This window comes from Ursus maritimus, unplaced genomic scaffold (genome assembly GCF_017311325.1).
Source record: "Ursus maritimus isolate PB19 unplaced genomic scaffold, ASM1731132v1 scaffold_9, whole genome shotgun sequence".
In the NCBI taxonomy this organism is placed as follows: Eukaryota; Metazoa; Chordata; class Mammalia; order Carnivora; family Ursidae; genus Ursus; species Ursus maritimus.
The window spans coordinates 45,133,646-45,161,417 of NW_024427107.1; the positions used below are offsets into that span (position 1 = coordinate 45,133,646).

The following is a 27,772-nucleotide window of genomic DNA, read 5'->3' on the forward strand; positions in this document are numbered from 1 at the left end:
CCTGGGCAGGGGTGATTTGGTCCTCCAGAGTACATTTGGCACTGACATCTAGTGGGTGGTGGTCAAGGATGCTGCTAAACATCCCATTGTGCACACAACAGCCCTAACAACAAAGCATTACCTAGCTCCAAATGCCAATAGTGACAACGTTGAAAGACCATGTCCTAGGGAATGGATTGGGGTAAGAAAGGGGGAGAAAAACATGCTTCTCAGTCATAGCTAGGAAATAATACCTTATTATCTTCTCAATCAGTTATTACATCACAAGTAGATAAGCTGCTCAGGCCTACTTCTTTGTAGGGCAACTCTCATTTAAATGCACAAATTTTGACATATTAATTAAAGAAAAAATTAATTATTACTTAGTAGTAACACTTCAGTCTTGAAAAAAGAAAAGCATTATCCAGACTGATCACTGCCTTCACTGAGCTATCAGACTTGGTTCCCAATGACCTCTGATCATTTCAAGAAATCAAATTTGCATTCAAAAATGGTGATTTGTAATAATTTGCTACCACTGAGGATAAGCAAAGTAATGGGGTATATATTGTAATGAAATATTCAACTTTAATGGGATTTTAAGTATGAGTGGCTAATATAAAATTACAGTAACTTTAATTCACTGAGATTGGTTAGATCAGGAAAGCATTTGTATTATTATAGGAATTATATAGTTATTTCTAGCTCTTATTTATTAATCACAGAGTTTCTTGTTTTCTAAACAAGTATGTAAAGACAGATATATTTTGATATATAAATTTAGTCCTTATAAATATAAGTTTTATGTATTAAATTTAAATAAGTGTGTTCAGTTAAGTAAAATATTAATAAGTTAAAAAAGGAGAAATGTGAACAATAACGGAAAGAGATATTTCAAGCAAATGCAGCAATGTCAGAATAAATGTATAGTTTCTCAAGATGACCAGCTTGAAAGGGACAATAAATACTTGTTTTAATGTGTAAATTTTTTTTTTTTTTTAAAGATTTTATTTATTTATTCGACAGAGATAGAGACAGCCAGCGAGAGAGAGAACACAAGCAGGGGGAGTGGGAGAGGAAGAAGCAGGCTCATAGCAGAAGAGCCCGATGTGGGGCTCGATCCCATAACGCCGGGATCACGCCCTGAGCCAAAGGCAGACGCTTAACCGCTGTGCCACCCAGGCGCCCCCTAATGTGTAAATTTTGAATCCCTTGTCAGTTTATAAGAACAGCTTCCAAATTCCATAAAAAATTCAATTGAAAGAATGAATTCATTACATCCTACAGAAATAGATTTAATGACACCTCTGCTTTTCACAATACTTTACAGCTTTCACAGTGCTTTCATGTAGATTGCTTCACTTAATTATTTGGCAATCTTAGGTAGGCACTATTTTTCTGTCAGTAGATGTAAGTAAGAGTCAGCTCAGAGAGGCCCAAAGCCATGCTGACTTCAAGCGGTAGAGCTTGGAGGTGGGGGATGGGGAAATTGCTAACCTTTTTAGTTTGCTAACTTCAAAATATATTTTTGGGATGTCTGGGTGGCTCAGTCCGTTGAACTACTGACTCTTGATTTCAGCCCAGGACACAATCTCAGGGTCTTCAGATTGAGCCCTGCATCAGGAGCCTAATTATTAGTGATACTGAGCATCTCTTCATGTGTTTATTGGCCATTCATATATTTTCTTTGGAGAAATGTTTATTCAAGCCCTTTGCCCATTTCTGAATTGGGCTTTTTGTTGTTTTGTTTTTGATTTTAGTTCTTTATGTATTTTGCATATTAATCCTTTATCAGGTATATTATTTACAAAGATTTTCTCCCATTCAGTGGATTGCACTTTTTTTTTTTTTTTTGGTGGATGGCCTTTTTATTCTGTTGACAGTGTCTTTTGATGCACAAAAATTTTAATTTTCATGAAGTCCAATTTGTCTATTTTTTTGTTACTTGTGCCTTAGTGCCATATCTAATAAACCAAATCCATTGTGGTGAAGTTTTTGTCCTATGCTTTCTTCTAAGAGTTTTATTGTTTTAGATCTTACATTTAGGTCCTTGACCCATTTTGAGTTCATTTTTGCATGTGATATAAGGTAAAGGTTCAACCTGATTCTTTTGCATGTGGATATACAGTTTTTCCAGCACTATTTGTTGAAAAGACCATCTTTTCCACATTGAATGGTCTTGGCACCCTTGTCAAAAATCATTTGACCATATACTGAGGTTCGTCTGGTTCTCTATTTCATTTTATTCCATTGGTCTGTATCTGTGTCTTTCTGCCAATATCAGTGTTTTGATTACTGTAGTTTTACAGCAAGTTTTGAAATCAGGAAGTATGTCCTTCAGTTTTGTCCTTTTTCTTTTTTAAAAATTTTTTTATCTATTTATTTTTATATTTTAATGTTTTTTTATTATATTATGTTAGTCACCATACGGTACATCCCTGGTTTCTGATGTAAAGTTCGATGATTCATTAGTTGCATATAACACCCAGTGCACCATGCAATACGTGCCCTCCTTACTATTCATCAGCAGTCTATCCCATTCCCCTACCCCCCTCCCCTCTGAAGCCCTCAGTTTATTTCTCATAGTCCATAGTCTCTCATGTTTGATTCCCCCTTCTGATTACCCCCCTTTCTTTATCCCTTTCTTCCCCTACCGATCTTCCTAGTTCTTATGTTTCATAGATGAGAGAAATCATATGATAATTGTCTTTCTCTGCTTGACTTATTTCACTTAGCATTATCTCCTCCAGTGCCGTCCATATTGCAGCAAATGTTGAGAATTCGTTCTTTCTGATAGCTGAGTAATATTCCATTGTATATATGGACCACAATTTCTTAATCCAGTCATCTGTTGCAGGGCATCTCGGTTCCTTCCACGATTTGGCTATTGTGGACAATGCTGCTATGAACATTGGGGTGCATATGGCCCTTCTCTTTACTACGTCTGTATCTTTGGGGTAAATACCCAGTAGTGCAATGGCTGGGTCATAGGGTAGCTCAATTTTTAACTTTTTAAGGGACCTCCACACTGTTTTCCAGAGTGGCTGTACCAACCGGCTTTCCCACCAACAATGTAGGAGGGATCCCCTTTCTCCACATCCTCTCCAGCAATTGTTGTTTCTTGCCTTGTCAATTTTTGCCATTCTAACTGGCATAAGGTGGTATCTTAGTGTGGTTTTGATTTGAATTTCCCTGATGGCTAATGATTTTGAACATTTTTTCATGTGTCTGTTAGCCATTTGTATGTCTTCATTGGAAAAGACTCTGTTCATATCTTCTGCCCATTTTATGATTTGTTTATTTGTTTCTCGTGTATTGAGTTTGAGAAGTTCTTTGTAGATCTTGGATACCAGTCTTTTATCTGCAGCATCATTTGCAAATATATTCTCCCATTCCATGGGCTGCCTCTTAGTTTTTTTGACCGTTTTCTTGGCTGTGCAGAAGCTTTTTATCTTGATGAAGTCCCACAAGTTCATTTTATCTTTTGTTTCTCTTGCCTTTGGAGATGTGTCATGAAAAAGGTTGCTTTGGCCGATGTCATAGAGGTTGCTGCCTATGTTCTCCTCTAGGATTTTGATGGATTCCCGTCTCACATCGAGGTCTTTCATCCATTTGGAGTTTGTCTTTGTGTATGGTGTGAGAGAGTGGTCAAGTTTCATTCTTTTGCATGTAGCTGTCCAATTTTCTCAGCACCATTTATTGAAGAGACTGTCTTTTTTCCACTGGATGTTTTTTCCTGCTTTGTCAAATATTAGTTGCCCAAAGAGCCGAGGGTCCATATCTGGGTTCTCTATTCTGTTCCATTGGTCTATGTGTCTGTTTTTGTGCCAGTACCATGCTGTCTTTGTGATCACAGCTTTGTAGTACAGCTTAAAATCTGGCATTGTGATGCCCCCAGCTTTGTTTTTCCTTTTCAACAGTTCCTTGGCGATTCAGGGCCTTTTCTGGTTCCATACAAATTTAAGGACTATTTGTTCCAGTTCTTTGAAAATGTCCTCGGTATTTTGATTGGGATAGCATTGAAAGTGTAGATTGCTCTGGGTAGCATGGACATTTTAACTATGTTAATTCTTCCGATCCATGAGCATGGAATATTCTTCCATCTTTTTGTGTCTTCCTCAATGTCTTTCAAGAGTGATTTATATTCTAGAATACAGATCCTTTACATTCTTGGTTAAGTTAATTCCAAGGTAACATATGGTTTTTGGTGCTATTGTAAATGAGATGGATTCCCTATTCTCTTCTTCAGCTCATTATTCGTGTATAGAAATGCAACTGATTTCTGAGCATTGATTTTGTATCCCACATTACTGAATTGCTCTATAACTTCTAATAGTTGGTGTGGATTCTTTTGTTCCATATAGAGTATCATATGTCATCTCGCGAAGAGAGACATTTTGATTCTTCTTTGCCGATTTGGATACCTTTATCCCTTTTTGTTGTCTGATTGCTGTTGCAAGGACTTCTAGTACTTGTTGAATAACAGTGGCGGAGTGGGCCTCCTTGTCGTGTTCCTGATCTTAAGGGAAAGCCCAGCTTTTCCCCATTGAGAATGATATTTGCTGTGGCTTTTCATAGATGGTTTTTATGAGATTGAGGAATGTACCCCTATTCCTACACTCTGAAGGGTTTTAATCAGGAAAGGATGCTGATTTTGTCAAATGCTTTTTCTGCATCAATTGAGAGGATCATATGGTTCCTGAGTCTTTTCTTGTGATATGATGTATCTCGCTGATCGATCGCAAATGTTGAACCAGCTGCATCCCAGGGATGAATCCCACTTGGTCATGATGGATAATCCTTTTAATGTACTTTTGGATTCTATTAGTCCATGACTTGAAAATTTTGGCATCCATATTCATTAGGGAAATCGGTCTGTAATTCTCCTTTGAGGGTCTTTGCCTGGTTTGGGATCAAGGTAATATTGGCCTCATAGAATGAGTTTGGTAGCTTTCCTTCTGTTTCTATTTTTTGGAATAGCTTTAGGAGAATAGGTATTATTTCTTCTTTGAATGTTTGGTAGAATTCCCCAGGAAAACCGTCTGGGCCTGGAGTTTTGTTATTTGGAAGGTTGTTTATCACTGACTTAATCTCTTCATAATTAATTGGCCTGTTTAAAAAATAAATTTCTTGGGGCGCCTGGGTGGCACAGCGGTTGAGCGTCTGCCTTCGGCTCAGGGCGTGATCCCGGCGTTATGAGATCGAGCCCCACGTCAGGCTCGAGCCTGCTTCGCCTCTCCCACTCCCCCTGCTTTGTGCCCTCTCTCGCTGGCTGTCTCTATCTCTGTCGAATAAATAAATAAAATCTGTAAAAACCATCTTTAAAAAAAAAAATTTTCTTGGGGTGCGGCCAGTGGTAAGCTGCTGTTCGTCAGGGGCGTGATCCCGCTGTGGGATCGAGCCCCGCATCGCCCCTCCGCTATGAACCTGCTTCTTCCTCTCCCACTCCCCCTGCTTGTGTTCCCTCTCTCACTGGCTGTCTCTATCTCTGTCGAATAAATAAATAAATCTAAAAAAAAATAAAAAATAAAAATAAATAAATTTCTTCCTGTTTCAGTCTTGGTAGTTTATAGGTTTCCAGGAAGGCCTCCATCTCTTCCAGATTGCTTAACTTATTGGCATATAGCTGTTGATAAAAGTTTCTAATAATCCTTCTAATTTCATTGATGTTGGTTGTGACCTCTCCTTTTTCATTCATAATTTTATTAATTTGGGTCCTTTCTCTATTCTTTTGGATAAGTCTTGCCAGCGGTCTGTCAATTTTATTGATTCTCTCAGAGAACCAGCTTCTAGTTCTGTTAATCTGCTCTACTGTACTCCTGGTTTCTAATTCATTGATTTCTGCTCTAATCTTGGTCAGCTGCTTCCTTGTGCGTGGATTAGACCTGTCCCTCTGTTGCTGTTCCAGCTTCTCGTTTTGTCCTTTTTCAAGATTGTTTTGGCTATTCAGGGTCTTTTTTTTGGGTGGTTGGAGCATGAGCTAGGGGGAGGGGCAGAGAGAGAATTTTAAGGAGGCTCCACACCTAGCACAGGGCTAATGCGGGGCTCAATCTCACGACCTTGAAATCATGAAATCATGAAATCAAGAGTCAGATGCTTAGCCGACTGAGCCACCCAAGTTCCCCATTCAGGGTCTTTTGAGAGTCTATATGAACTTTAGGATGTTTTTCTATTTTTGCAAAAACATCATTGGTATTTTGATAGAAATTACATTGAATCTCTAGATTGTTTTGGGTTGTATTGACATTTTAACAGTATTAAGTCTTCCGATCCATGATCATGGATGTTTCTCCATTTATTTATGTCTTTTTACATTTCTTTTAGCATTATTTTGTAGTTTTCACTGTACAATCTTTCACTTTCTTGGTTAAATTAATTCCTAATATTTTTTTCTTTTTGATGCTATTGTAAATGAAATTATTTTTATATCCTTTTCAGATTATTCATTGTTCATACATAGTAATGCAACTGATTTTTGTGTGTTGACTTTGTATCCTGCTACTTTGCTAAATTCATTTCAATTGAAATCATTATTTCTAACAGTTTTTTTTGTGGAATATTTAGGGTTTTACACATGATATCTTCTGTGAATAGAGATATTTTACTTCTTCTTTTCCAATTTGGATGCCTTTTATGATTTCTTCTTGCCTAATTGCTCTGGCTAAAATTTTTAGTACTGTGTTGAATAGAAGTGGTGAAAGGAGACATCCTTGCTTTGTTCCTGATTTTACAGGAAAAGCTTTCAGTCTTTCACCAATGAGTATGATGTTTATTGTGGGTTTTCATATTTGATTTTTATTATGTTGAGGTATTATCCTTGTTCCCTAGTTTGTTGGAATGGAAGGATGGTTCAACATATAGAAATCAATCAATGTAATATGCTCTATCAACAGAATGAAGAAAAAACTCCATATGATCATCTCAATTGATGCAGAAAAAGCATTTGGCAAAATTCAACACCCTTTATGATGAATGCACTCAACAAACTAGAAATAGTTTGTAACTGCTCTAGAACTCTGGAGTCTATTAAATTTTTACAGGTAAGAACATTAAACAAACTCTGCTGTATATTATTATCATTATTTTATAAATGAGCATTTTAGCACAAGAGTCATTTGGGATGGCCGAATTCTTATTCATTCATTCAATAGATATTTAATCAATAGACAGCACCTACTGTGTGCCAGGAACTGTGCTAGATGCTGAGAATACAATGGTGAATGAATAAGATGGATATGTTTCCTGCTTTCTTGGATTATTAATTTGATTGGAAATATGGACCGGTCTAAAAAAAAAATCACATAGAGCAAACAAACTCATGAAATAATCTCAAGACATTTAAGTCCAAGATGGAAATAAATCAAGAACAGAGAGTTAGTTGACTTACCAATACACCATTGTTAGGGAAGCAAGTCAATGAAATGAATGAAAAATGGAGTTGGTGGACACACAAGTGTCTCTTATTATGTTTTATACTCTTCCATATGTTTCAAATACTTCATGATTTGGTAAATCTTTTTTTAAAATTAAAGTAAAATGAAGAAGGATTCTACAGCTTATCTATTTGCCTTTTTCTTTTTAGCCCCAAACTCAGATTGTGCAACATTTTAGAAATTTATTGTGTGAGAAGTGGTTTCCAACTCTACCTGCACATCCGAATAACCTGGAGCACTTGTTAAAAATACAGAATCCCCAGCCCCATGTCCAGAGATTCTGATTCAGTAGGTTAGGGGAAAGGCTCAGGAATCTGTTTTTAATAAACACTCAGATGGTTCTCATGAAGCCATGTAGAATTCTCATTTGGGAGTCACTGGGGCAAAGCAAGGAGCATTGGTAGTTGTGTACCTAGAAAGATGCACATATTTTTTTAAAGAGCTTGCTATTTAAGAAAGGACAAGAAAATAATTTTTGTGAAAAGGAGAAATCTTTGTAACATGAAAAATTAGCTAATCAGTTCTATGCATCCATATATGTATGCACTGTATTTGCTTCAAAGAGGGCACATGTAAACAGAAATTTTCTGGGAGCATTTCTCCAACAGTGTAAGTTAGTCCCTGTAATGGATAGCCTATCCATTATTTTCATCTTAAAACCAGTTGGGATGTGTTAAAGTAATGCTTCAGTTAGTATCTTTGGTTAGGTCACAGATGTCTATGAAGTAACGTCACAAGCTCCTCTCTGGATGCACCAATGAGCTATGTTCTTTCTCTGGCCATGCCCAGTCCAAGTGTCCTACAGACACCAAGGTCTTGCAAGCCTCTCTCTGACCGTGGCATCATGGTGTCCTGTCTGCTGGGTTTTCTAGATACTACCTTTCTGGGCTCCAGCAGTATCCATGCTCTTTTCCCCCACACCCCCAAATCTGTTGCCCCCCCCACACACACCTTGACAACCGTAAGGAACCTAGAGAAGCTTCCAAAGGACTTTGCCAATATTTGGCAAATCAAAAGGGTAAATGTCAACCAGTACTACAACATTCCTTATAAACTCAAATTTTAAATGATTGCGCTATTCTTTTTTTTAAATATTTTTTTATTATATTGTGTTAGTCACCATACAGTACATCCCTGGTTTTTTATGTAAAGCTCGATGATTCATTAGTTGCGTATAATACCCAGTGCACCATGCAATACATGCCCTCCTTACTACCCATCACTAGCCTATCCCATCCCCCCACCCTCCTCCCCTCTGAAGCCCTCAGTTTGTTTCTCAGAGTCCATAGTCTCTCATGCTTTTTTAACACTGGCACTTATGGTTTTGTTTTGTTTCTAATTAGTGTTTTTCTGTTGCCTTTTCTTCCCTCTCCTTCTATACCAGGAAGCTGAGCAGGGCAGCCTGTCAGGAAGGGCTGCTTCCTGCTTGAGTGCTCTTGATGAGGAAAGCCCTGTCCCCAAATCTCTGAGTGCTTTCAGGCCCCCCAAAGGATAGCCCATATGAGAGTGACTGCCTGGTAAGTGAGCTAGCAGATGGTCTCCAGCTCAGGAAGAAAGGCTGCCCTGGGCTTTGTCACTTTGTTGAGAGGCAGCTGTATGTTTGTGGCCCTTCCTGTCTGGTGAAGGAGGGAAGGAAGGAAGGAGCAACTGTTCGTTTTTCCTTCCAATTGCACCCAAAGCTGTAACACTCAGGGCTTTCTTCCAGAGTGACTCAATTTCAGGTGTCAAACACATTTATCTAATGCTGTCTATTAATTTTAATGAGTTAGACAAACGATGATGGAGAGACACATAATTCTCTAATCAACAAAATTGATTAAAAATTTAATAGTCTAGACTATTAAGTAGGTGTTTGTCACATAGCAGCTAAAGTGAGCTGGGGGCACCAATGCTGTTTGATATAATGCTGGAGCAGAAATACCTGGATCTGATGCCTTTTAGTTGGGCCACTTAACTGTGTAGACTTGAGTGATTTTCTTGACTTCTCTGAGCCTTGATGTCTGTATCTGCAAAATGGAAATAATATTACTTGCCTTTTAAGTTTGTTATAAAGATTAAATAAAACAATATACAAAAGCATCTAACACAGTGTCTGGCACCTATTAGGTATTCAGTAAATAATAACTCATGCATAATTCCACCTACAGACAGCACTTTGCATATCTCAATTTAATCTTTACAAGAACTCCGTGAGGCAGGTAGTGTTAAGATCCCCATTTTACAGATGAGGAAACTAAGGCAAAAAGAAGTTAAAAAAGCTTGTCCAAGGTGCGGGGTGGGGAGGGGCAGAGAGAGAGAGAGAATCTTAAGCAGGCTCCACACCCAGCATGGAGCCTGATGTGGGGCTCAATCCCAAGACCCCGAGATCATGACCTGAGCTGAAATCAAGAGTTGGACACTTAACCAATTGAGTCCCCCACGTGCCCCCCCTTCGCACTTTTAATACATGTTTTCTTTCTAACCACCCTGCCCATGACTACAAAACGCAAATTTTCAGGCCTTTTCAGGACACGAAAAAGCAGATGCTTGCTCAGACACCATGGCCCTTCTCTCACATTATCTATAAACTGAATAATATGTCACAGGGGCATCAAGGACTTGAGTTACTCTGGCCACCTCTTTCCCCTCCTCCATCTCGGTTTCAGGCAGCCACCTTGCAAAACAACCATTAGTCACAAAAAATACAGGATCAGAATGTGTGGATGGATCCATTCAGACTCATCACTGCTAGAGACATCTTTATAGATAAAGAATACATTATAGTAAAAAATGGGACTCCTTCTTGACCCCCACCTCTGCTTATAAAAAAGGGTCAGAAAAATCTACCCTGCTCACATTGTCTTTTGGTTCCCTTGGGGTTTTTTTTTGTTTTTGTGCCTGCCCTTCTAACATAACTTTTGTTTAGGGGATTTGGCATTTGTCTTTGATTTATGAAACACAGAAGAAAACTCTGGCACTTATTTCAGGGTTACTTAATAACTATTAGAATCAAGTGGAGTTAAAACAGCATTTAGGAACTCAAAAGATAAAGCACAACATCTGGCTATCCCTGCCTACTTCCAAAATTATGTCTCATGAAAACTTGCTCTCTCATAAAATGTCATTATAGCAAATTATCCCAATAAAGATCCACTCTGGGGAGGGAGCTGAATGAAACGAGGCATGCCAAATTTTGGCATGGTTGGATCTTTATCAGGCAACTATACACTTCTAAAATTTTATTGTGAAAATAATCCCAGAGCCCCCAGTTTAATGGTATAAAATAATAACAAACACACAGTCCTCATAACAACTGGTTAATGTCTAAGCATGTTGAGTGTTGCATAGAAAAGAAAGTGGATCTAATGGAAAATTCTGATTAATGCCAACTTTGAGTCTAATAAGGTTCCTTTGCTAGCTGCCTAAGTTATTAAAACTTAAACTTAACCTATGAACCTTTGGCTTGGAAAAAACACTCCTATGAGGATATTTTAAAAAACTGACTCTCTATTGCTACTTTTTGAAGTCTTCTACCTCCCCAAAGTCTTGGTTTTCTAGCCTGTGCTGTGCTGGCCATTTGTCCTAACTCCCTGTTGGCTCTTGAAGCTGTTACATGGTATGCTTTCTCTTCACCATTATGATGAGACTGGATTTTATTTTTTCTTTTTCGAGACTGGATTTCCTAAGGGCTCAAACCCATCTGCTCTGAAATGGCCTAATGGATGTTATGGGGAATGACTCCATTGCTTCAAAATGCTTTAAAAAGTATCGCCCTTGTGGGATCTAGCAGAACTCTTAAGGATCATATCTTACTGTTGGTCAATAACTAAGAAGTAAACAAGAGCAACACAGAGCTCTGTGAAAGTAAAGAAAGAAGTTAAAGTAAGCGCAGATTTAAATTTTTAAAATCCGTATGTGTCGTTGATCTCATACCAAAATGAATTGCCATAAATTCTTTTAGGAATGGAAAAGAATATATTTTTACTTTTAAATCATGTTCGTGGATGTTTCAAAGAACTTCTTCCCAGTTGGGAATCAAGAAGAACCTTTTCTCTTGTATCCTCAGAGCACAAAAACTATCCTCTCTCTGTATAAGATCCTGACTCTCAATGACATGGTGGGGTGGGGTGTGGGGGAGACCACGACAAAATAAGATCTAAGTGGTCCAACGGGCGTGTCTGAACTGAACCCTTCTTATCAGGGAGCGTCACTGGGAGTCAACAAGATTTACTTACAACTTGGAAGAAACTCAATATTTCTCCTGCTCTATGCAGGAAAAAAAATCCTCTGAGCAAGGTCCTGGGAGATTGCCTACGAATAAAATATACTCTTCACTACATGAAGTCAATGCCGTGTACTTTAGCTGCCTTTTAAAGGACTCCCTGGTTCTTGGCACTGCTCTGGATCACTCAGACTACAGCATAAGTGTTGGGAAAACAGTCTTTGGTGTTAGATAAGGGTTCAGCCCCATTTCAGACATTGCTAACAGTGTGGGTTGGGCAAGTCTCTTCCTATCAGCAAGCTCAGTGTCCTCCTCTGTATGGTCGGGGTGATAGTATTATACCTACAAACCTCACAGGATGCCTGTGTCAGTTCCATGAGAAACTGTACGAGGGTGTCTCACACAATGTCCAGAGGAAACACACACAAAAAAATCAATTCTCCTCCCGATACTATTTCATCTGAACAAGTGAGGTGATAGTGTGTTTGGAGTACCGGTGAAATGATATTAGTTAACAAAAGGGTTAAATTGGCATTATTAATGCCCATTACAATATTTGCTAAGCCACTCAACAGCAGTATTACCTTTTCTTGCCAAATTTACAACAGAGGCAAACGCCAGGCCGAGGCTGAGTGTCTATTCCTGAACCCACTATAGGCTAGACATGTTCAAAACCATGTTCCCATCTGCCTCTGCTTCTGTCTCCCACCCTGGCTGAGTGGAGTTGGGGAAACAGGTTCGAGTTCTATGATCCGTCTGCTTCGTCTTTCAGCTAACCTGCTTGGGGGCCGTGCTGAGTCGCCAGAGCCTTCCTCTTCACTTCCAAGTTCTCATCCCTGGGGACTGGAGGGAGTGTCAGTTTGGGATCCATGAGGAGGAACCTGGTGGGACAGAGCTGCAGGAACGGGAGACTGGTGGTCCTGCCTCAGAACCTCTGGCGTGCTCGTCGTGTGCCGCACACTGGGCACAAGGCTTTACTGACATATCTCAAGTCATCCCCCTACAAACCCTATGAGGAAGATGGGATCAGTCCCTCCTGGCTCAGAAAGCTAGAGCAAAAAAAAATTTTTTTTACTGTCACATAGCAAGTAACTGGTAAAACTGGGCTCAAATCTACATTGGCCGATTCTAGGAGTCAGCACTCTTATGAACGCAACAACTGGAGAAATCTAGAAGTACCACGTGAAAGATTTTCTTAGGTTTTCCCTCGCTATGCTCTTGGCTGCAGTCTCAGTGTATATCTGTCAAAGTACTCTGCATGCTGTATTTTTATTATTTGTTCATACTTTGTCTCAAAAAACCGTCTTATTGATCTTTGTACAACCAGAATCTAGGCACAATACCAGAGTTCTTTGGACAGCTTTATACAAATAATGTCTTTTCTTTGGGTTGAAGAGAAGCAAACTGGAAGACAAAATCATGCAGCCCCATTGCTGTCCTCCTGATGTCCTGAGAGAGTAACATTCAAAGGCACTGTCTAGAAAAGACAACTGGAAAAGAAATCTCCCAGGGCCTGCATTCCTGGGTTATGTTCTGGGCAACTTTTAACATCAGCTCAGTGGAAGAAGAGAAATATACCAAGGTTCCAGCCATGGTCATCTCTTTGATAATAAGCGTGTTTTATAACCAATGAAGATAAGCATGTATAAAAGTAAAAATTTTTGAATTAAGTTATTGATTAGGGCTCCCATCATTTTCTGCTCATTCCATCCTAATTAGTGGAAGAGCTTGAAAATTCCGTCACCATTTCCTAAGTTGTCTCCACAATTGATATGAAGTGGGAATTTGATAAAGTTTTCTGAGTAACTGGAAGATAGAGGCAAATTATGTCTTCTAGGAAATAAATAGTCTAGGTTTGGGAGCCTGAGCTGTCTAGAGAGCAAAATCTATGTCGGTTATGGTCTCATAGCCACATCACACTCAACACTCGCACACACACACACCCTTTTTTCCTATGAGCAATATTGTATAACATAGTAGTATGTATATATAGTAATTACTATTATTTATAGTAATATCACTATAAGAGTAATACACTAATATATGGTAACATAGCAATAGTGCTATAGAGTAACATCTGTTCATGGTAGAAATTTTGAAAAATACAGGAGATAAAGGAAAAAAAACTATCTAGATTTTCACTCTCCTGAGGAAGACACTGTTATCAATTGGGGAATTTCCTTCCAGTTTTAGCATATATATATATTATAACCAAATATGGATCGCACTGTAGACGTTGCCTATAGACAGACTACACAATGTTTAAAGATTTTATTCATTCATTTATCAGAGAGAGAGAGAGAGAGAGGAAGCAAGCCCAAGCAGAGGGAGAAGCAGGCAGAGGGGGAAGTAGGCTCCCTGCTGAGCAAGGAGCTCGATGCAGGGGACTCGATCCCAGGACCCGGGGATTGTGACCTGAGCTGAAGGCAGATGCTTAACAACTGACCTACCCAGGCATCTCAAGACTACATAATATTTAAAGGATGCCGCTCTGGGTGTCCAGAGCTCTTTAGTAGACACGATACAGATGGGGTACAGTACTCACTGGCAAGCTCCAACTTTGGGAGTTTGGACAAAGGGAAGGGAAAGCTCAAGTGATCCAGTCAAGGGCCTTAATTCCAGCCCGAACAAGAACTTTCCCAGGCGACTTCACAGCAGTGGTGTAACTCCAGCTCCCTGACAATGATCTCTGGCAGCTGCCAGAAAGGACAAGAGCTGACCCAACAAAGTATAGAGATTCCAGGGAATATATAATGACAAGCATTTTAGCTAATACCAGTCCACTGGAAAATCAGATTCCTTCCTGATAGATGATCAAATGAAGCCTACAGTGCTCTTCAGAGAGACACAGTCTCTCAGCACAGAGGGCTGTATTGAGGAAGATGAAATGTCGTGGGGCTTGGAACTTACCTATAAAATGCACACTGTTGACAATGGTTTCTCCCCCCACTTTAAAGAAGTAAATTTGTACAAAGAAGGGGCTGGACTAGTTTATTAAGTGCAAGATTGAGAGCCAGAAGCTCAGTTCAGACCTCTACTGCTGACTTAGTGTGCACTCCTCATACGGTCATTTCTCAATCTCTTTTCCAGAAAAGCTGTCAGGGCTGACAAAGTGATCACTTGTGGGTGGCTTTTCTCTGGGAGAGTAAAGTTTTGGGGTTCAGTCTCTTATTGCTTGAGTTGCTCAAGGCTATTTCCATATAGTATGTGGTTTTGCACTAACACAAGATGAAGTTCGTGGCTGAGCGCTATGGAGGTGGTTTTGGCCAAGGCATCAGTCATAAGACTGGTAAGGCTCAGCTCGGCAATGCTCAGCTTTCTAGAACCTTTCTCTGAGAAATGTGTACTTAGTGTTATCTCAGGGAAGCTTGTGTAAACAAAAAGGCCTTTGTAGCACTGGCCCCAACGCAGTTCCTATAAGCAAGGGAGAGGAAGACTCTGCAGTCCCACCATCTCCTGGACACTCGCCAGCGGAGACCTCAGACTCCCCTTTCCCAAGTAAGGCTTGAAGCAATGTCCACAAAGGAGCAAAGGAAAGCATCTGCTCTGAGCCAACATTCAGTCTGTTACAGATGATGAAAAATGTGCCTGAGGTTTGGAGTTGGGGAAATGTGTTTCTGTTCACTCAGCTCCCATTATAACCACATCTGTTATCAGTAGGGCAGGCTGTGTCCGTATTAATAGGCACCACTCTCTGAAGCCTGCAGTTCTCCTCTGTCGTGTTTTGGCTGAAAGAATTAAACAGAGAGGGCTGAGAAAACCCAACTTGCCATGCTGGTGATATTGCCCCTTGGATTCTTCTGGAAGGCCTTAAGTCTGGGCCTAGCTTGATTTATATGCTCATCATTGAAGAACCTAATCTAAAAGTGAATCAGAATAAAAAGCGGTCCAGTCTTCTGTTCCTGGCTTCTCAGACATGCTACCAGGTTTGATCAGTTCAAAATGTCCCACTTTTCCACCTTCTTTCTCCACAGATGGGCTTGTATGTCCTTGGACATTCCCTCAACTAGCATTCTATGGCTAAATGGTTTACAATAATAGGATTGTCCAGTGTTAGAGTGGGACATGACCTCGGGGATCCCCCAGACTAGAGGCTCTCTGAAACTCCTGGCAGGAGGTGACTCCGAGATCACCAGGGGAGGAACATGAGAAGAAACCAAGAATATACCTCTGACATGCAACACACACACACACACACACACACACACACGCGTGCGCCTGCACTCATGCACACACACACACACCTCCACTTAAAGCCATCCCTCAACACTTCATTGGAACAAAGGGTGATGTGGCTAAATAAAGTTTCAAACCCTCAGTACATTTTACCCCCTAATTTTACTGATTGAGAAATAAATTCCCAGAGAGGTTAGTTGACCTACCTAGAATGCTTGGTTACTTTGTGACAAAGCCAAGATTAGAACCAAGCCTTATTACGAGCTTTCACCCATCCATCCATCCATTCATTCATTCACAAATGTTTCCTGTCCCAATAATTACACTCATTGCTATATCCAAAAAGACTTATTTAACAATTTAAATCTATAATTTTTATTTGAAAAAAATTTCTGTGAATTTGAGCATCAGGTTACATAATAACTTATCTTGCAGTGACTTCGTTAAAGGCCTTTCCTCATTAAATATCACATTTCTTCTGATTGCACTGAGGAATTTGTGGTAAAGTCATATTACTATTTAAAGTATGTGGAATATATTAACATTTGCAAATTCCATTTGTTTTAAAAGCATCTTTATAGTTTGTGTTAGTGGGGTCATAGTTGGAACATACTTAACTGTATAATACCGCTCTGTATTAAGTTTCTTTCAATGATGGCAACATTTTCAAAGTGAACCATTTTTTATGAATATGCTTTGTATAGTCATGACAGGCTGTGTACAGCTCTGTCAGTACACTAACCACATTATTTTATAACCATCTACTCATGTATCTGCTTCTCCCAACAGACTATGAGCTGCTTGAGGGCCGTGATGGTCTCACTTATCTCTGTATCCCCAGAACTCAGAATGGGTTCTCGATAAATGTTGGGGGTGGGGGTTGAATCATGCACAACACCTCTCTACACATTTTTTTCTTTTTTTTTTTTAAGATTTTATTTATTTTTTGGACAGAGAGAGAGACACACAGTGAGAGAGGGAACACAAGCAGGGGGAGTGGGAGAGGGAGAAGCAGACTTCCCACTGAGCAGGGAGCCCGATGCAGGGCTTGATCCCAGGACCCTGGGATCGTGACCTGAGCTGAAGGCAGACGCTTAATGACTAAGCCACCCAGGCACCCCTGACAAGGACAACTTTATGAAAGTTGAAACCAATCCTCCTAAAGTACAATACAGTATCACTGGTCTTGAACAGGAGAGTCTTATGATTAGCTTTTTTAGGCTGAGACCAACCTGGGCGCCTGGGTGGCTCAGTTGGTTAAGCATCCAACTCTTGTTTTCGGCTCAGGTCGTGATCTCAGAGTCCTGGGATTAAGCCCCTCACTGGGTGCTCAGTGTGGAGCCTGCTTGTCCCTCTCCCTCTGCTCCTCCCGTTACTCTCTCTCTCTCTCTCCAATAAAAATAAATAAATCTTAAAAAATAAAAACAAAAATAGATTACAACCAACCTTCTGAATGAAATTTGTTTAAGTTTTGAGGGGAGATAGAAGAAAATGCAAGGGGTTCTCCACTATCTTTTCTCTTTCCTCTAAGTATTTTGACTGCAAAAAAGAAAACCTAGCAGTCTATTCTCTTCTTTCAATACTTGTCTTCTCTAGGGAAACTATGATACATACAGAAACTCTTTTAGAATGGACATTTTCAAGGATGCATAGAAGTTGAGATAACAGAATAATGGACCTTCTGTACCATCAAGCAAATTCAATAATTATCAACATTTTACCACTCTCATTTCATCTATCCCACATCCACTATTTAAAACTTTGTTAAATTAACATGATAGGATATTAAAACTACAACTATGTGAATTATGACCATATTGCAATGTTTATATGAAATAACACTTAATTATAACCACCCAAGTAACAAGTAGACATTGACCATAACTATATAAAATGATAAATTTAACAAAGGTAGGAAGAAAACCTGGAATGTTACAGATTGGTCATGTTTGGTAGCTTTGTTCAAAGTCTTACTTTAAAATATCTCTTGTAAAAGCATTCTAATGTTTCATCCTCATTATAATATGAAAAGTTTTCCAATTGTCTGTGGCTCCAAGATTTCTATTTGCCCCTAATGGCCATTCTCTCTTTCTTACTAATAGAACTGCCAATCTTCACCTGGGGAAAAGGCCACCTGGAATAAAGACTGCATTTCCCTGCTCCTTTATTGATAGATGTGGACATGTGATTAAGTTCTGGCCAATGGGATGTAAGTGAAGGTGTCATATATAAATTTAAGATGTCCTTAAATGCTCTTTGTCCCTTCTTCCTACCTGTTGGCCATAATGCAGATATGATGGCTGGCACTTAAGCAGCCATCTTGGATCATGAGGTACACTATGCCAAGAATAGAAAGGCAGTGAGAGGGCTAGATCCCTGATGCCTTTATGAAGATATCAGTTCTGGACTACCTCCTCCAGACTTCTTTCATATGAAAGAGAAATAAACTTCTATTTTATTTCTTAGGCTTTTAGTCTTTAAACTTTTTTATTTAAAGAAAAATACTGGTTAATACACTTATTGGTGGTTAATTTCCTCATTTAGTTCTCTACACAGAACCTCTGTTGGAGGAATTCCTAGTTTCCCATATTTGATTTTCAAAAGAAACAATCCTTTAAACCATACCATTTAAAAATACTTAACAAATCTGAGGCAGTCTCTTAAAAAGTAAACTCAGGTTAAGGATTAACAGCATCCTAAAGCATTTGTTCTTGCAAACAAATACACAGAAAAGCCTTCTGGTAGATCATGTCTTTCTGGGTCATTTGACATCCTGAAAAACCTTTTCTGTTAGTAGCATTATGTGAAAATATAGTTGCCCTTCCAAGATTCAGCCAGAGTCCTTGTGTGAGTCTGCTCGGGCTGCCACAAGAACATACCACAGTCAGGGTGGCTTAAAGAGCAGACGTTCCCCCCCCACCCACCCACACACACGCAGTTGTAAAGTCTAGGAGTCCATGATCAAGGTGTCAGAAAATTTAGTTTCTGGTGAGAGCTCTCTTCCTGGCTTTATAGACAGTCGCCTTCTTGCTGTGTGCTGGGGGGAGGGGGAGTGTGGGTGGGAGGAAGCTCTCTGGTGTCTCTTCTTAAAAGGACATTAATCCTATCAGATTAGGGCCCCATCCTATGATCTCATTTAAGATTCATTACTTCCTTAGAGGCCCATCTCCAAATACAGCCACGTGGGGGTCGGATTTTAACATATGCATTTGGGGTGGGGGGGGAGGAGGATACAAACATTCTGTCCAGAATACTGTTTTTCTTTTAGATTTATTTGAGAGAGAGCGAGAGAACAAGCGATCATGGGTGCAAGAGTGGAGCAGAGGGAGAGAGAGAATCTCAAGCCGACTTTGCACCCAGCACAGAGCCCAACGCAGGGCCCCATCCCATAATCACGACCTGAGCTGAAATCAAGAGTTTAATCAGCTGCACTGCCCAGGTGCCCCTGTCCAGAACATTCTTAAACTGTCTCAGGTGTTGCCTCAATCAAGGCAAACCGGGGAACAGCTAGAAGCCAGGAAGAGGGGCGAGAGAGTGAAGCCACACAGATCTCGAAGCGGATGGGGCAGCGGCTTGCTGGCACTGCCCTGGGCTTCTCCACATTCCCTCCCTCCAGGCCTTCGCAGGCTGCTGCAGAAGACGAAGACCACCACCCAGCGCTCGCTCCGATTTCACGTGGGGGTGGGTGTGCATCATCTGCCTTCCAGGGTCCTTTTCCCCTTCACCAGCCACAGCTCGCTCTCTGCCTGTGCCGTCTGCATGGATGTGCTCCTCCAAGTCCAGGGGGAGAACTGGCCCCAGCCCACACCCATCAGCGTATCTCATTTCCTTGACCACAAAGATGGGCTTCGTAGTGGCCACGTGACCTAATCTGACCTCACTGGAATGAATCTTAGTCATCTAGGGGGAGCCTTTGGAAAACCAACGTTTCTCTTTTTGTCAACTCAGAATATGAGGCTGGAAGACAGCAGCTATCTTGTCAGCACAAGGACAGACCCTTACCTGAGAATACAGGCACGGTCTTGGGGACTTCCGGCCCCAGCTTGTGCTGAAGGCAGGCCAGCCTCTAGACGTCTCAGCTAGCTAAGCCAATACGTTCCAGTTTGCCGCTCTTGCTGGAGGACTTGTGGCGAGGGCTGCCAGATAAAGTACAGGACATCCACTTCACCTTGGAGGTCAAATAAACAAGACAATTTTTTATTATAAACAGATTCTGAATGTTGCATAGGACATACTTATACTAAAAACTTATTTGTTGCTTATCTAAAACTGACATTTAACTAGATATTCTGGGTTTGTTTTTTTTTTAATTTGCTAAATCTGGCAACCCTACTTGTAACCAAAATCTATTAGTGATGAATGGTCACACACAGTGCTCATGAGGGGAATCTGAAACTTGTTTTGGTGAACGGGAGATAGGTGTCCCTTCCTGGGTCTAGATGTTACAGAATGACGAAGTGGAAGGATGTTGTTACCAGCATTGTTTTCAAAATAGGCTAACCTGCGTTGGTGTTAACAGTGCGGACATGGGTGGGTTAGTGGCAAGCAGACAGGGTCTGACGTGAGCCACGGATTAGCAGCCAGCAGGAAAGCCCAGGCCTGGACGTACACAGGAATAAAGATCAAGGTGAAATGCAGTCGAGACACATTAGAACCATATTTCATTCACTTTGTATCCAACGGTACAGGCAAGAAAGAGAAAGAGAAGAACAATGAGAGAAAGAAAATAGCAGTTGAAATGATGTGGATGATGAGGGTCGTTCTGAAGATGAGAGGGGGGCAGGGTGTGAGTGACCTGCCCCTCGGCTGGCCTTCCACAGTGCCAGCACCTTCTCGGGCTGAATGTAATGACCCTTCCAGGGTCAATGCTCTGACAGGGATGATGGTCAAAGTGTTTAACAACCGGTACTCCAGACCCATGTGCACCTGCTGAGTGTCAGCCCAGGCTCACTTTGAGCCGTTTTCCCCTGAACCGTTGACCTGAGCCCTTAACTAGTGCGTAAGAGGTCGCGCCCATTTAGAAAGTGATGAATGAGGCAAGCAAGCAGAAAGCAGGCACCTCCAGAGGCAAGATGGGAAGGTCAGTTATCAAAGTACAAGGGAAAGCACGTTCAAGGAGCTGTGCGCATGAGCAGACCCTGTAGGCGTGCTAAGTCTGCCCCACGTAGCCTTCCCCGTCACACCCTGTGGCCCCTCTAGGGGATTTACTAGGAGTCCAGGACCCCACCCCTTGGCCTGACTGTTCTGGCCCTCCAGAGTGGCCCCAGCCCCAGTTCTGATTCCTGACTACCTTTATTTTTTTGTTGTTTTTTTGTTTTTTAAAGATTTTATTTATTTATTTATTTATTTATTTATTTATTTATTTATTTATTTGACAGAGAGAGAGACAGCCAGTGAGAGAGGGAACACAAGCAGGGGGAGTGGGAGAGGAAGAAGCAGGCTCATAGCGGATGAGCCTGATGCGGGGCTCGATCCCAGAACACCGGGATCACGCCCTGAGCCGAAGGCAGACACTTAACGACCAAACCACCCAGGCACCCCTCCTGAGTACCTTTGGCTGTCACCTGGCATCAGGTAGTACCTCCTCCTTTGCTCTGGAGTCTAGCCCATAATGGCCAAAATGTACTATCAGGTTTGATAAACTCTTTCATGTCAGTTGTACATTTCCCAGACCAAAAACGTTTCTAAACCCTCAGCGTTGTGCTGCCTGAAAGAAAAAATCAATTTCACTCTTCAAAAACAGAGAACTGGAAAATAAAAAACAAACAAGGGGCTCTGGCTGGCTCAGTTGGTGAAGTCTGCAACTCTTGACCTTGGGGTTATGAGTTCCAGCCCCACGTTGGTGTAGAAATTACTTAAAAAGAAAATCTTTAAAAAAACAAACAAGAAGCCATGTTATTTATGCCTAAAGTACACCCGTCGTGTAGATCTGTAGTTGCCTGCTCACCATTAAATGGCAGAGGGTGGAAAGAACTGAGCTACAATGACAACAGTGAATGTGGCCAGCTGGGTGTCGGGGCTCACAGAGCAGAGGGTCATATCACTAAACACAAGGGCCGGGGAGGAGCTCTGCACCAACAGGAGTTAGACCTGCTTCTCTCTCCTCTTCCACCTCTAGCCTCTCTCCAGTTAGGATGAATTCTGGAAAAATCCCTACTCACACAGCCTCTACCTGGTGGCAAATATATGAAAATAAGGTTCTCTGCTCTCTGGTTTGAGGTTTGGTCCAAGCTGTTGTCACCAGCTCCAGTTTTAGTTTCTGGCCTACAGCTGTCTCCTCCCCCAAGCCAACCTCTCACACTCTCCTCCTCCGTGCAGCCTTTCTTGCCAAGGCCACATGATTCCTCCCGAAGCTGCCAGCTGCAACCCACAGAGGTTTGGGCTCGGGACTGAGCCCCTCCCCAGTCCTGATGCTCCTGCCCCGTGCAGGCCGCACAGTGCACGATGACCATCGAGGGAAACTGCACTCTTCAACCCAGTGCCTTCCCTCCTCTGGGAAACCAGATGGCAACTCCCTCCTCTTTCTTCTTCCAGCTCCTCTCCCAGAAAAGAATCCATGTGGCGGACGCAGTAATGAGCACTGTAAACTTTCTGTTTATGTCAAAGAGGAGAGGAGGAGAGAATTTAGGTCCTACAACTCCAGAGTGAAAAGCTTGAAATCCATCCTCAGTATTTCTGTGCTCCTCAGTCCTTCTCAGTGCTTCCCTCCTCCTCTCCACACGAATACACACACACACACACACACACACACACACACACACACACACACAAATATAAGCAGTTCGATTGTGTTCCAGTTTCCATTTTTAAATGGTTCATCAACCCTCAGGGCCATGCTCCGGCAGACAGAAGGCTGCCTGTTAGATTTCAGATCCTGGGGGAGGAGTGGTTGTTTCAAGGCCTAGGTCTGGACCCAGATTGCCTGAATCAAGTCCTAGCTCAGAGACTTTGGAAGGGTGTGAATTTAGGGAACTTACTCGTTTGTGTCCTCATCTGTCAAATGGGGATAATAGTATCTACCACGGAGCATTGTCATGAGGATCAAATGTGATAATACATAAATCTTAAAACAGAACCTGGCCCTCTCTACGTGCCGTACATGGTAATATAATTCTTTAAGGATTTATTCTTGAGTGGTAACTTATCAACCACCATTGTCCCTCTGGAATCTAACCTCCATCCCAAGTATACATTCCTTCTGAGGATGGCCCATGCTTACAACCAGAGGATTTGTGGTCAATAGAAAAAATTTAACTGAAATGTCTTTCAACCAATATTCCTTCTTTCATTCATTCAGTCTCAGTGAAATTCCTCCTCATGACAGCTCAGTTTTTAGCTTACTGACTTCGAATCAGTTCATGTATTCGATTGGAGCCACCCTGAAGCTCTTCCCCACGCATTAAACCACAGGACCTCATTCCAGATTTTTCCTACAACCCCTCTGTGTCTCTTTAGTACATGCCCCAAATCAGGCTGAGCAAGAACCCTGGCTCCTGGCTCTCATTGTGTTCCCTCCTGTCAAATGAGATGGCATCAGGACATTGCAAAACACCTTTGCAATTCTGAAAGAATCTGGGGGAGCACAGGGGCAGTACAGGCCACAATACATCGTGAAGCCAAATTTTCCTGAAGACAGCTCTCCACCGATGCCTCAAAGCCCAGCTCGAGTGGTAGGATTTCATCACGCTCTTTATGTTCCCATGGTAATCACTGTACGTGCAAAGCTTATAAACATATCCTAAGAGAGACTGAGTGGAAAACATGCTGCACGGAGAGTGAGAAGAGCCAGGTCTAACCCCCAACCCTGCAGCTGAGCAACTCTGGGGAAGCTATTAATAGCTGTCTGAACCAGTGTTTCAGACTGCATTAGTGTTGCTCAAAGTACGTGCCTCAGGTCACCTACATCAAAATCAATGGTCACGCTTTTTTAAAGTGCATATTCTTAGGCCCCTTTGAGAACCACTGAATCAGAATCTCTGGGTCGGGGGACCAAGATCCTCACATGGTTCTTAAACACCCTGAAATCTGAGACTCACAGGGCTCTATGATCAATCCCTCTCCAGAATGTGAGACTTCCCTGCTTTTTCATGCAGGTCGGAATTTGATTGCTTTGCACCCAAAGAATCATCACAAAATGAGGAACACCGGCAGAATATGTTCCTTAGAATACCCTTTCATTAACACACACGTACCCAGCACTTTCTAAGTGTCAGGAACTACTCTTGGGATATATCCGTCAAAAGAGATAAAAATGCCCTTCCTCATGGAGCCTACATTCTAGTGTGTGAGAGCAGAGATAATAAGCTACTAGTAAATCTAAAGGTATGTGACTTTTATAGCACGTTAGATGGTTATAAATGTGGTGGGGAAAAAAATAGAGCAAGATGCAGGGGGCAGTTTCCAGATGAAGGGACATTAAAATTTCTTCTAAATTATATGTATCTACAAAAATCAACTTGTACATTATAAAGGCCTGACAGGTAGGCCCCCTGCACCTTGGGCCTGAGAAATGTAATAGATATTGGTGCCCCATCCAGATTCCCTTTAGAGCCAATATACTTCATCTCCCTGCTCCCCAAGCTCCCCTCCTCCTTACCCACCCCCTTCTACTGCCCTGTCCATGACTGACTATTGACAGCCCCTTGCCTCAATGTGGGGTCAACTTGGGGGTGTAATCTGTGCTCTCCAAGCTTCTCAGGGAGGCCACACCCTTCTAGTCACCCCCCTGCCCTCGCCTGCTTCCCTCACTCCCCTTGTCCCGGGAGCACTCTGTGAAGCACTTGCTCAAGAACCCCAGCCTCAAGTTCTGCTACTCTAGGGGAGAGGGCCTCCGGCAGGCCCCAGTCAATAGGACAGGAAAGTCACCTGAGTGGACCAGGACGGAGGGTTTTCATGGCTAACTCTCCCCCAAATCTCCATTGTTGCATTTTCATCCTCAATTTACATGTCACATCCAGAGTCTTTTTGGGTGCCTGATATCGCCCTGCAGAGAAAAGCAGGTGAGGCACGGATCACTCACTGCCTGGTGGGCACCCTCCAGTTCTCTCATTTCTTTACTCTCAGCCACAGACATTCCCTGAGTGCCTACAGCCACGCTGGCCTCGGGGATCGAGCACGAGGTCCTCGACCGACACCATACGCTAGGACCCTAGTGTCCCTTTTCTGTCAAATACCCAATACTTGAAAAAGACCACACATTCTCCACTATGGCTTAAAGATGATGTTCACGTAACTTTCTCAACAGCCACGCTTTTAAAAAAAAATCCAACTTTGACACATCTCTGCTCAAATAAATAAGCATTCCCACGTTGAGCACCTCTTCGAAGCACAGAAAGGGGTGGGCCGGGACGGAAGGGCTCCGGCCGGCGGTGCCAGCGGCTTGCTAGGCACACATGCGCTCCAGTGGTTTTTCTCACAAAAAGAAGAGCCCTACTTCTCCTTCATAGATTCCACTTTCCACATTCACCACATCAGAGATCGATTTTCTTAAATGCTGTTGACGGATGCTGAAGCAGACATTCTTCACAGTCTTGACAGCACAGACATTCCCAAAATATTTGCAAGATGGAAAAAAAATCTTGGGAGGTTTTCCTCTAAAATACATTCGGTAATATAACTTTTCTTTGTTCCTGGCATTCGGTGGGGGCAACATGGAAAAAATTAAAGGGGGCCCATCCATGGAAGCATGCCAGGGGCCCCGGTGGTGAAGGTCGACCCCCGGCCAAGCTCAGATGGCTGAGGCTATGAGGCCTGCGCCCAGAAAGGGGGAGGTGGTGAGTGTCGGCAGAGCTCCCCCAGAGAGAGAGGCCTGAGCCCCCCTCGCTCTGATACAGTCAGAGGATCCGGTGAATGCTTTAGGAACATGGTTTCCAACAGATGAAAGAGAACACATAGTTTTTGCATAAATAAAGGGCTCAGGTCACCACACTCCAATATGGAGAGAGGAGGCACCCGCTAGAAGTGAGAAGGAAGAGCCTGCCGCTGACTCACTGCTGAGGTGTCATGATTTCAGCAGGGTTCCCGCAGGTAGGAAGAGCCGCTGTGTTACTCACAGGCCCCTTTCTCCTGCAAAGGAAAGTGCCTTCCCAGCTCATCTTTTCCCCTCCGCCCCCACCTGCCTCCTCACAACAGCGAGGGGGGCCTCGAGGGTATTGCTCAGCTAGCACAGGGGATCTTGTGAAAGCACAGGTTTTGATTCCGTAGCTCTGGGTGGGACCCAATGGTCTGTATTTCTAACCAGCTGGCAAGTGGTTCTAATGCTGACGTGGTCTCTGAACCACCCTGGGGCAGCAGGGACCCAGCTGGTGCAAAACTCGGCCACACTAACGGGAGGCAAGTTGCCTCATGTGGCCACTATATGGATAAAGGGTTTTCTGGTGACAGCAGATCTTCACTCTTATCCCTGGCAACGATCCCAGTGATTGAATGCTGCTCTCAGCGTCTCTTCTTGTCTCTCTTTATCCATCACACAGGCAGGCAGGCAGGCAATAACTAATGCTCTGGCTGGCAGTCCTCCCTGCCTCCCGCGACTGCGCCCAGAGCCAGCCCCCTGGAAGAGAACATTCCCGAGACACAAAGAGTAAAGTGAAATCTTGCGTTCTCCAGGTGATTTTCTGCTCCATCTCTACCTCCAGCTGCCTCATGAGCAGTGGCTCAGCAAGGCAGCCTTTTCTCTGCTGCGTGAGGCTGCGCTGCTAGCCGAGCCGGCTCCTCCTCTCCAGTGGAGTGTGCTTTGCATTAAACAGCCACTCCAGATGAAAGGGCCATTTGCTTCTAAATTGCATAAACGGCTATTTCTTTATTGCTCTCATAATAGGAGCTGCCCTAAAATTGGCGTGAAGGGCTCCCAGTCTGCAGTCTCTCTTGTTTTCCAAACCTTGCTCATTTTTCACAGCTCTTGAACTCTCCCTCTCAATTCCTGCTTGCCTGAGTGGGCGAGACGGCAGAGGATGGGGTGGGGGGTAGAGGGTGCTAATTAGCCCTGGCTGAGAGCAGCCCTGGCGAGAAGCCATGGATGGGAGGCCTTGTCAGGTGGAGCTGAGCCCGGGCTTGGTGTGAGTGATGACTCAGGGATCACAAGAGAACCCGAATAAGGTGCAGTTTGGGTAGCAACCAATATCTGGCTTGAGTCACTGATGGATGTTTACTATATTATTAGAAAGGAGGCTGAAGCCCTGACGATTCCTAAATGGGGAAAGACAGGTTGACGCAGACACGAAAGCTGTCAAGTCAGACTGAGGCACGCCCATCAGCGTGGTCTCCAGATTTTGTGTTGATTCATGTCACAGAGGATGAAGCAGTATATGCAGACGGCTGTTCAGAAGCATCACAGCACTAATCAGAGAGTGCCCTCCTGGGTGGGGGGGAGTGGGCAAATGGCTTCAGGGAGGGGTAACGACAGTCTGTCTCTCAGAGGTCACCTCAGCTCACTGAGAGGTCCTTGAGACTCTCTGCTCTGGGACTGACTTCTATGAGGCAGGGCTGGGCTGGCAGGTCCTTCAAGAAACTGGATCAAAACAACTTCCCTGCCTGGACCCCACAGGACCTTCTGGGGTGCTCTCAAGAGTACAGTTTGGCCGGAGACCCACGCTGGGAAAAAAACGCCCTTTAGGTAGATGAGGGAATAAGTATGTTTCAAGAGCGTAGATCAGCATCCAGCCTTATGTAAGTACTAGCTATTATTACGAGGCAATCCGATTTACTCGGGAGGTACCCCCAACCCATCTGGAACAGAATGGCATCGGCCTGTCAGACGTACCCATCTCCCCTAAACTGGAAATCAGAGTCTCCACCAGTCTGCCACCATCAGTGTAATCTATGCCATGTGAGTTCTTCAATGATCAAAGAGTAAATATTTTATACTGATTCAGGTCTTTTAAAAAATAATTGAATCAGAATGGATTTGAAGTCGCTCTCTGAATAGTAGAGAAAGTTGGTTATAGCTACTCTGCAGGAATTACACATAATTATGTGGGTCTGCCAG

General features: G+C 42.6%; 1 protein-coding gene across 14 annotated transcripts in view; it reads right to left on the minus strand.

Annotated features, from left to right (window-relative positions):
- Positions 1-27,772, minus strand: part of LOC103661504 (60S ribosomal protein L18a-like) — a 144,138-nt gene that overhangs the window by 59,713 nt on the left and 56,653 nt on the right. For 10 of the 14 annotated variants that reach the window (XR_568123.2, XR_568115.2, XR_005833634.1 and 7 more), the window contains 3 exons: positions 21,341-21,496; positions 19,792-19,957; positions 9,334-9,418 (listed from right to left, as the gene is read on the minus strand). The gene's annotated coding sequence lies outside the window, so the exon portion shown is untranslated. The remainder of the gene's footprint in view (positions 1-9,333; positions 9,419-19,791; positions 19,958-21,340; positions 21,497-27,772) is intronic. The other 4 variants (XR_568128.2, XR_568129.2, XR_568126.2 and 1 more) reach the window with 3 other exon arrangements.